Here is a 9,987-nt window from a genome sequence, read left to right on the forward strand (position 1 = left end):
TTATACAATTGGGTCTGTTTAATTTGTCCGTCGTAGCACCAGCATGAACAATGTTTATGTACTTGACTAGCTTTGTCCGCTGGTGCACTGCCAATACTACCCAATAGGCCCTGTTCCAGTAGGAAACCAGGTGTATTTGAAGGGGAGTTGATAAGCTGATGCAAGCCAGGTGTGAGCAGTTGAGAGTGGCAGGCAAAGCACAGAGACAGTGGGTGTGGCCGACACAGGGGGAGAACACACAGCACCACAACTGTGGCCATGACAGCTACCTTCCTGCCTGGTCCATCCGCAGGCCCAGCTAGAAGCCCACACTCTCATCCGCTCTGGAGTCCAGCTGACTGTTGTTGATGAGCTTGCTTATGGTCATCTGTATCAGTCAGGGGACACTTAAAGGGGTGATGTGATGCCGTCTCAGTGTTTGGGTGTTATCTTCCGCGAGATCGGGACGTAGCACAACGGGCATCCACCAGGGTTGACCCTTGCATACAGCGTTTGCAGCGCTCCTCTGGGGCGAGAGGAACCCTTGGTTTGACAAACCGAGGAAAGCTGCATACATTATTCACATGAATTTAGATTAAACGGAATCCCATTAGACAGCCTGTAGTACGTATGATTTATATGTAGAATTCTTGTACAGAATCAACCATGTGATGCATTTTTAGGAATATTGTTATTATGACATGTCTTTTGATGTTCTCGTGCATTATAGCATTAGCATTATATATAATCATATTTTATTTTATGAAATGAAAGTCATACCGGACAGGATTAATTTTGGATATTTTTTCTATTTTTTTCATGCTGAAAGAGTGTGATCCGATCTCCATAGTCCTTGCTTCCCAGGTGGTCTCAGACAACGCCCTCCTCCAGGGTGACCAATATTGACGCTGTTTATATTAACTGAAACTAATTATTATAAAACCTAAGTTAATATAAAAACATTTTAAGTAGAATATCTTAAAAGTAAAACAAATAAAATAATGGATAGTAGCGAGCGATTCCAAGCTAATATGAACATTTTAAAAGTGGAATGGAGTCTCTTGGTGACCAATTGTGGAAGGAGAAGGGTCCCAACATTTGTCAAGAATAATAAAAAAATAGAGAAAGATAGATAGAAAAAAGCCTAAGAACAAACGTTGAGCGCTGCTTGCAGCAGTGCCCTAATAATTACATTTCAATAATCAATAAAACCATTCAGTTTCTTGTAGTTATAATAAGACGCATACACGTAGATTTTCCATTGTATCGTTATATCCACAACAAGACAAATCAGGGGTTTCATTGTTCATTTAGCTTCATCTCACACATCCAGTAAAATTCATGTCCGTGGCAGCGTCCATCATACCACGTATGTGTTGCATCTCTGCCGGGGTAGAACGCAGCACAGTTCTCATCCTCCCTGTTCGGTTCCCCTTGAATCCAGCAGCTGGATTTAAGATAAGAAAATACGATTGCATCGGTACACAATTGTAGCAAGAATGCAAATTGTATTGTATTCTACAATAGAGAAACATGACAATGTAAATGTAAAATCTATCTAACAACGTATGGCAAAACAACAGGGTGGGCGAGGGGGGCTCTTACAGCGGTGCCTGGAGGGTAACGTTGTTAATCCACACCCATCTGTTGTCCATAGTGATCTCCGTCAAGCCCATCCAAAACCCACTCGCCCACCAAGTGGATGTGCTCATTTTTGGGACGTTGTCGTTCAACAGTTGCTGCATAAAGAGGGTATACATGTACGATAACTTCCATGAGGTTCACTTCCAAACGACAGATCAATGCAAAGACGTCCCAGAGGCAGTAGGTCTACTGTGGTTCGATAACACTATAAACTCAACCCACAGACTCCATGGTGGCCTCACCTGCTCCTCCCAGCTCTCTATCACCACAAGTTCCGCCTTTCGACTGATGCAGTCCTGCCTGCTATCTGGCCAGTTTTTCTTGATCGGTTGGTTGGTTAGAACGTTGGAAAAGAAGTAACAGCTTGTATTTAGGAGAACCCAGCCTTCTGGGCAACGGCCGCAGGACTTTTCTGTTTCAATGACACACCGATCGAATAAAAACATAGAAAACACCATGAAAAAAATCAACGCATCAACATCAGCGGATACAAAATGAATCGAATTCTCAACTTCCATCTCACCCTTGTGCTGCTTAGCAGCGAGTAGTTTGTCCTTCTCCGCGTGAGCCCTTTTAACGTTGGCCTGGAAGCCATCGTTGAGGCTGGTCTGCTTCTCCAACTGCTTTTTGAGTGCGTCATGCTTTGATACCTCCAGCCTCAAGGCCATCTCAGCCGCCTTCATAGCTTCGACCACTTCGCTGTGGTTTTCCCGGAGGTAGTTGAACTCCAGGATGTCGGGAAGGTGTTCTGAACTCTGCAGAGGTTGCAGGTATACCTCCTTGGTCTTGCTACCTGATTGACATTTCAATCTCATTAAATCATGTGAGTGTGAAGGGGCTTATTGTTGCCCCAAGCATACACACAAACTACCAGTTTTTATATTAAGTGGGTGTCATTGTATATAATAACTGCGGGAGTGTTAGTTACTTTAGTGTTAGTATTTTTGTGAGTTGCCACAAAGAGTGGAACATATCAATGGGAAATTCTAATGGCTAAATGGACAACTTTAGGGTAAGTGGCCAATATAAATTATTAACATATTCTTGCCATGACAATAAACAAGACAACATAATGCTAACGTGAATCCCATACATTTGTTGTAGGATCCACTTTTGGCTTGTACTCACAGTAAATCCCCAGAGCCACAGCAGTCACCAGCAGCACAACATTTAGCAGTCCCAGAACTGGGATAGCAAACCGTGACCTATGTACTGTAGACATAGCACATTCAAGATAAAACATGCAATAGAATTCAACAGCAGACAATTCACTTGTCTGATTCAACTAGCATAAAATGAACATTGACAGTTAGATTACACTACACGGTAAGATTAGAAAAACATATTTCTTTTTTTCTTGACTAAACATACACCAACATAAATTAATTATCTTAATCCATTCGATTTGCAACATTGGTAGTATTATTATATAGTATAAAATAATAACATCATTATTATTATATATACAGAGATATGGTTGATTCTGTGTGTTTCTTGAAAATGAGTCGAACATAGGCCAATAAGAAAAATCTGAAAAAACTCAAATCTGATAGAGGAATATTTATGTAAATACATGCCTACCTTGGTCAAGCAGATTGGAAACCCGTGAGGGGCCATCTCTCATGTAGTTATTTTGAGAAAACATAACTTTGTAGACTTTAGTTTGTGCTCATGCTCTGCGCTTGACTCTGAATTCACTATTTCAGAACAGGCTGGCTTTTTCCCCTTTTTATCTGTTATCAGTGGTCGGGGTGGTGTTGGGGAAGGGTAGCGGGTGGGGGATTACACAAGGGCCTTTCCGTTTTCTGTGTGAAGATACTAATGTGTCAATTCCATGTCGGATGAATGGTCTTTCATAGTGATGCTTGAAAGGATAGTTACACAACAAGTATTGAGTATTAGCCTGATGAGAAGAAAAACGAATAACATTGTATTGATGATGAGGTTAGACATTATTTCATTGTCCCCATCAGGAAATGTTGGTTGATACAACTTGATAGTAGAATATCACTAGTTGATACAATACACCACAGTAGTTCCAATGTAGCCTAAAATACAGAATATAACTGGCATATTTAAAAATCCACAGCTGTGTGTGTGTGTGTGTGTGTGTGTGTGTGTGCGTGCGTGCGTGTGTGCGTGCGTGCGTGCGTGTGTGTGTGGGTGCGTGTGTGTGTGTGTTTATTTGTTCATCATCACTCACCAATATCAGGCTCATGTTTGGAATAGTTTACCCACAAATATATTTCTGTACTGACTCTACAGTACATTATTCAAATAATTATTAACTATATACAATGTGTTTGTTGAGGGTGTGTGGTTAATAAATGGTTTAAACAGGATTAACCATCCATCAACACATACTAGAGTGCTCTGACCTGCAAGTCCTGAACACCTACTCTGACAATTCTACCAACCCTGCATGAATGACCTTGTGTCCTGGTCATCGGAGGAGCCCAGCTCAGCCATCTAGCTGGCGTGTGGCGGGGGGCACTGCTACACTGGTGCCCGATGTGGGGCCTCTCTGACCCCTGCAGGGACCCAGAAAGGCTTCCTTACGATGCACTGGGATTCAAGATTCAAGATTCAAGATGATTAAAGATGATTTATTGTCATATACACAATAATGATAGACGCAGTGACTGGCAACGAAATTATTTAGTCTCAGGCTCCTTCAACAGTGCAATATAAAAGAAAAGCAAAAGTATAATAGAAACACAAGTAAGAGAACTGAGACCTAAATAAACAAATAAATAAATAAACTTCAATACTGGACGTGAATAATAACTGTTATATATAACTGTATATATATATATATATATATATATATATATATATATATATATATATATAACTGTTATATATAATAACTGTAAGGTATAAATAGATGCAGCATAAAAAGGTGTGAAAAGTGAACAGACATTTTTACACAAATTTCGACTGTTATATAGCGGCATAATGGTAGTAGCTCAGGAGTTCAGCAGCCTTATGGCCTGTGGGATGAAACTGTCCCTGAGTCTGGTGGTGCAAGACCGGATGCTGTGGAAGCGTCTACAAGATGAGGGTGATGACAGTTTTTAATGACCCGGGTAGTCTTCTTCCTGCACCGCTGAGTGAAGAGGTCCTCGATGAATGGCAGCTCCGTCCAGGTAATGTGCTCGGCAGTTTTTACCACCCTCTGGAAGGGCTTAGGGGCGGAGCAACTGCCGTACCAGGCGGTGATGCAGCCAGTCAGGATACCGTATTTTCCGCACTATAAGGCGCACTTAAAAGCCGGGAATTTTCTCAAAAAACGACAGTGTGCCTTATAATCCGGAGCTCCTTATATATGGATCAATTGGTTAATTGGTTGATCCATACTGGTTGTAAACGGCGCTCTGTCAAAATGTTTCAGTATGAAAAACCAATAAAAACAATTTAATAATAATAATAAAATGTTTCACTACGACTACGATAAAGCCACACCGCTTGCCGCATTACGGCTATCGTAGTCAGTGCACACAGCATTTTACTGCGCTTACTCACGGAAGGTCACACTATACGATCACAGAGCCAGAAAATCGGGCGGAAGACTGGCCACACTACAAGATTCGAAGGTGCGATGCTCTACTTTGTATCATTCACGTTTGCAAGATATTTAAAAAATCTAAGGTTTGGAACTGCGTAATTGTGTTTTACTTTTTTGTCATAAAGGTTCCAGTTTTATATCTGCTAAATGCAGCAACTCGTCCTCACAGTTGCGTTGCGCGTGACGAGCTATACAATTAGCACAGCTCCATCTAGTGGATGCATAACGCATCCCCAGTCAAACGTTTGACTGCAGTATCTTCTATGCTATGCGCTTTATAATCCGGTGCGCCCTATTTATGAAAAAAGTTCTAAAATAGGTCATTCATTGAAGGTGCGCCTTATAATCCGGTGCGCGTTATAGTGCGGGAAATACGGTACTCTCTATGGTGCACCTGTAGAAGTTGCAGAGTGTCCTCGTGTCCATGTTGAACCTCCTCAGCCTGCGGAGGAAAAAGAGCCGCTGTCTTGCCGTCTTTGTGATGGCGTTGGTGTGGTGAGTCCAGGTCAGGTCCTTGCTGATATGGACCCTGAGGAACTTGAAGCTGCTGACTCTTTCCACCGTCGTCCCGTTGATGGTGATGGTGGCGTGTTCTACCCCCTGTCGCTTCCTGGGCTTTCAGCGGCGGGGACAGACAGCCACCAGCCAACACCAGCCCTTTCCCCCTCAGCAGCAGGGATAGACAGCTATGACCAGCCCTTTCTCCCACGGGGATGGACAGCCACCAGCCAGATGGAGCGTTGAAGCCACTTACTAGGAGTGTGGCAAGGAGCACTGCTCCAGTGTTATTCAGATACATCATCTTTATTTTCTCTGAGGCAACTTTGCTTCTTTGAAATTGAATCACTAAAAACAAATGTAATCACTAAATATATGAATTAAATTTCATCACATAAATATATGAATACAAAATAATTGTTTTTCAATAGTTTCCATGTCGTGGGACCCAGTGACTCCAAACCAGTATCCAATTGTATTCATAAACTGGACACATTAGACACAACTCTTTTTATGGTATTTTAGTGCTTCCTCTATTTTTTATGAATATTAATATGCAGTTGTTTTTTTTCAATAGCTTCTATTCCATGTGACGCAGTGACTCCAAACCAATATCTCATTGTATTACTCAACCCTAACCTACCCTTGTCATGATCCGCCCCTGGTTTTCCCATTCACCTGCCTGTCACCTTGATCACTCCCAATTAACCCAACCACCTTCACCTGTGTTTCCCCTATATCAGTCCTTTCCTCGCAAACATTCCCTGCCAGATTGTCTCTTGTGTTTCACAATGCTTTCCCGCGATTCGAATCCTGACCTACCACCTATCCTGCCTGCTCTCTGATCCTCGCCTGTCTGACTATCCTGCCTGCTCCTGATCCTCGCCTGTCTGACTATGCTGCCTGCTCCTGATTCCCGCCTGTCTGACTATTCTGTCGGTTCCTGATCCCCGCCTGTCTGACTATCCTGCCTGCTCCTGACCCCCGCCTGTCTGACTATTCTGCCGGTTCCTGATCCCCGCCTGTCCGACTACCCTGCCTGCTCCTGATCCCCGCCTGTCTGACTATCCTGCCTGCCGATCCTGAATCCGAATAAACGATTGACACTGTTCCACGCTCTTCGCCCGTCTGTGCACTTGGGTTCAGCCAAACGCTCACGTTACAACCCTAGTGAGAGCGACTCAAGGACACTGAAGGACCAAAGCAAAATATATATTTGTATATGCTTACATGCTTTTTGTGGAGGCCTACACTAAAAGCATCACAACGTCAACCCTGTTTTACGGGCAGGCCAACACTGAGTCTCCCAGTGTCAATGTTTCGTGCCCATTTCACAAATCCAGCTGACTGATCGTTGGCATTCAGTGTTGTTCCAGGTGTGCAACGTTCCCTTACTGGCATAAGCAGCAACACAGCTCTCCCGCAGGCGCCCAGTGTGTTCTCCCGACTTCCAATACCTTTAAACAAATGACATGATATAGATTTAAAGATACGCTTTCAAATGCATTATGGCGCTGTGTGTAGTCCTGTCCCAGTCTGAACGGCTTTCACTGTGTCTCGTTGGATGAGTGTCACCATCTATTCTAGTTGACAGTTCTCTTTGTTTGTGTCTGCACTGTTCCAAAGTAAAACCCAGTTGTTTATTCTGTAAAAATGGACCCTTTTAACAGCGAGGTGGGTGAACACCCATTATGAGTGTGCTCATATGACCTCACTTGTCCTCACATCTATGTAGCATACTGCCTGGGCCTTAGAACATAAAAGGTGCAGAATCAGTGTGATGGGTGACACCTGTTTTTGGCCCAAAACGACGCTTCCCCTCTTCACAGGTCATCAGTAGGGTAAAGTAACCTTCTGTTCCTGTCATTTTACAATTGGGTTTGTTTAATTTGTCTGTCGTAGCACCAGCATGGTCGATGTTTATGTACTTTACGTAGCTTTGTCCGCTGGTGCACTGCCAATATGACTTGATTTAATTTATACAATGAACTGAAGGAGGATTCGTGTTATCAGCTACACCTGTGTTTTCCTACTGGGAACAGGGCCTTTTGGGTCAGCCTTTGCTCAAATCCTGAACCCCAGAGGCCCTGATTTTCTCCTTACCCAGTAATGAGCCCGGTGCCCACTAGCTACCGCTACTGTTAGGGGGCGATAGCTGTTGGACCCAAGAGCAGAACACAGAGACAGGACAGGAGTTGGAGTGAAGGTGAACAGGTTTATTTGGTATAAACAGGTGCGAGGCAGGGGGCAGGTTGGAGAGTGGGCCGCATCAGGCTGGGAAGTGAAGCAGGTTGGCTTGAGGTGTAGATCTACAAAACTATATGCAAAAGAGAACAAAGGTGAGGCACAAGATTTAAGCAGGAGAAACAACAACTAGAAAGTGTAGATAATGAAGCCAGGTACAAATAACTACCACGTTATATCGAAGCACGATCCGGCGACGACTGCAGGGAAAACAGGTGTATTTGAAGGGGAGTTGATGAGCTGATGCAGGCCAGGTGGGAGCAGTTGAGAGTGGCAGGCAAAGCACAGAGACAGTGGGTGTGGCCGACACAGGGGGAAAACACACAGCACCACAACTGTGGCCATAATAGGACCTCCCCCTCAACAGACGCCTCTAGGAGGCCTAGGCTTCTCAGGCCGAGCCTGATGAAAGTCCCAAATGAGAGAGGGGTCGAGGATGAGTCCCGGCGAAACCCAGCTCCTTTCCTCGGGCCCATGTCCCGCCCAATCTGCGAGGTATTGAAAACCCCTACCCCGATGATGTATATCCAGTAACCGCTGGACGGGGAAAGCTTGGTGGTCATCTATCAAATAGGGAGGAGGGGGGGGGGGGATGGCTGGGGGGCAGAGATGGCTGGTGGAGACTGGTTTTACCTGAGATACATGAAAAGTGTGGTGAACACGCATTGACCGAGCCAGCTTGAGCCTCAGAGCAGACGGATTGATGATGGCATCACTAGGGAAGAGACCCACAAATCGAGGGGTTTGTTTCTTAGAGCCAGTCTGAAGAGGTAGGTCCCTTGAGGAAAGCCACACTTGCTGACCAACTCGATAGGCAGGAGCGATAACTCTGCGATGGTCAGCGATACGCCGGTCCTGCTCAGCAGAACCGTTCTGCTCGTATCCTTCCACACCCTGCGGCAATGGCGGGGATGGTGCTGAACAGAGGGAACAGAGATGTCCTCCTCCTAAGCGGGGAACAAGGGCAGCTGGTAGCCCAGGGAGCACTCGAAAGGGGACATGCCAGTAGCTGCAGTGGACACTGAGTTGTGCGCATACTCAATCCATGAGAGATGTTCGCTCCAAGCAGAGGGGTTGCGCGCAAACACACAGCGCAGCACGGTTCCCAGGTCCTGACTCGCTCTCTCCGCCTGCCCATTAGTCTGTGGGTGATAACCAGACGGCTGACTGAGGCCCCCAACGCCCAGCAGGAAGCCCTCCATACCTGGGAAATGAATTGGGGACCATGGTCAGAGACTAGGGGGATTCGGCAGGAATCCCATGGAGGGAAAAATCATGCTGTACAAGCAGCTGCGTGGTTTTCGGAGGCATTGGGGAGCTTTGGGAGGGCAATGAAGGGAACAGCCTTGGAAAAACTGTCCACGACGGTGACAACGACAGTATGGCCATTAGTGGGGGGAAGACTGGTTAAAAAATCCAGGTCAATGTGGGAACAGGGCCAACCTGGGATTGGGACCTGAATAGCAAGCCAGCAGGTGATTGGTTGGAGGACTTGGCCCGAGCACACACAGTGCAGGCTTGGGCGAATGACGTGTGTTGGTGTCCATTGTTTGCCAGCAAAAGTGCCTCTTCAGGAGGGACAGGGTGCAACTCATGCCAGGGTGACAAAGTGGGACGTATGGCACCACAGCAGAACTTGGGATCGAGCAGAGCTAGGGACAAAAAGGCGGTTCGGGGGACGCAACCCGGATCCGGTTCTGTAGCTTGGGCCCTCCAGACAAGGGACTCAATCTCCTTGGTGACAGCCGCCACCTTGGGGCAGGAAGGAGAGAGGATGGTGTCAGGAGGAGCCGTCGAGTTCTCAGAGTAAAACTGACGAAAAGGGCATCTGGCTTGATGTTCCGGGATCCAGGACGTTAAGTGAGGATGAAGTTGAACCGCCCAAAAAACAGGGACCACCGGGCCTGGCGGGAGTTTATGCGTTCTGCTGTCTGTAAGTAGGACAGATACTAGTGGTCGGTCCAAACCACAAACGGCAGTTCCGCCCCCTACAGCCAGTGCCGCCACTCCTCCAACGCCAGCTTCACAGCAAGCAACTCTCTGTTGCCAATGTC

This window comes from Pollachius pollachius (assembly GCF_949987615.1).
Source record: "Pollachius pollachius genome assembly, chromosome: 15".
In the NCBI taxonomy this organism is placed as follows: domain Eukaryota; kingdom Metazoa; phylum Chordata; class Actinopteri; order Gadiformes; family Gadidae; genus Pollachius; species Pollachius pollachius.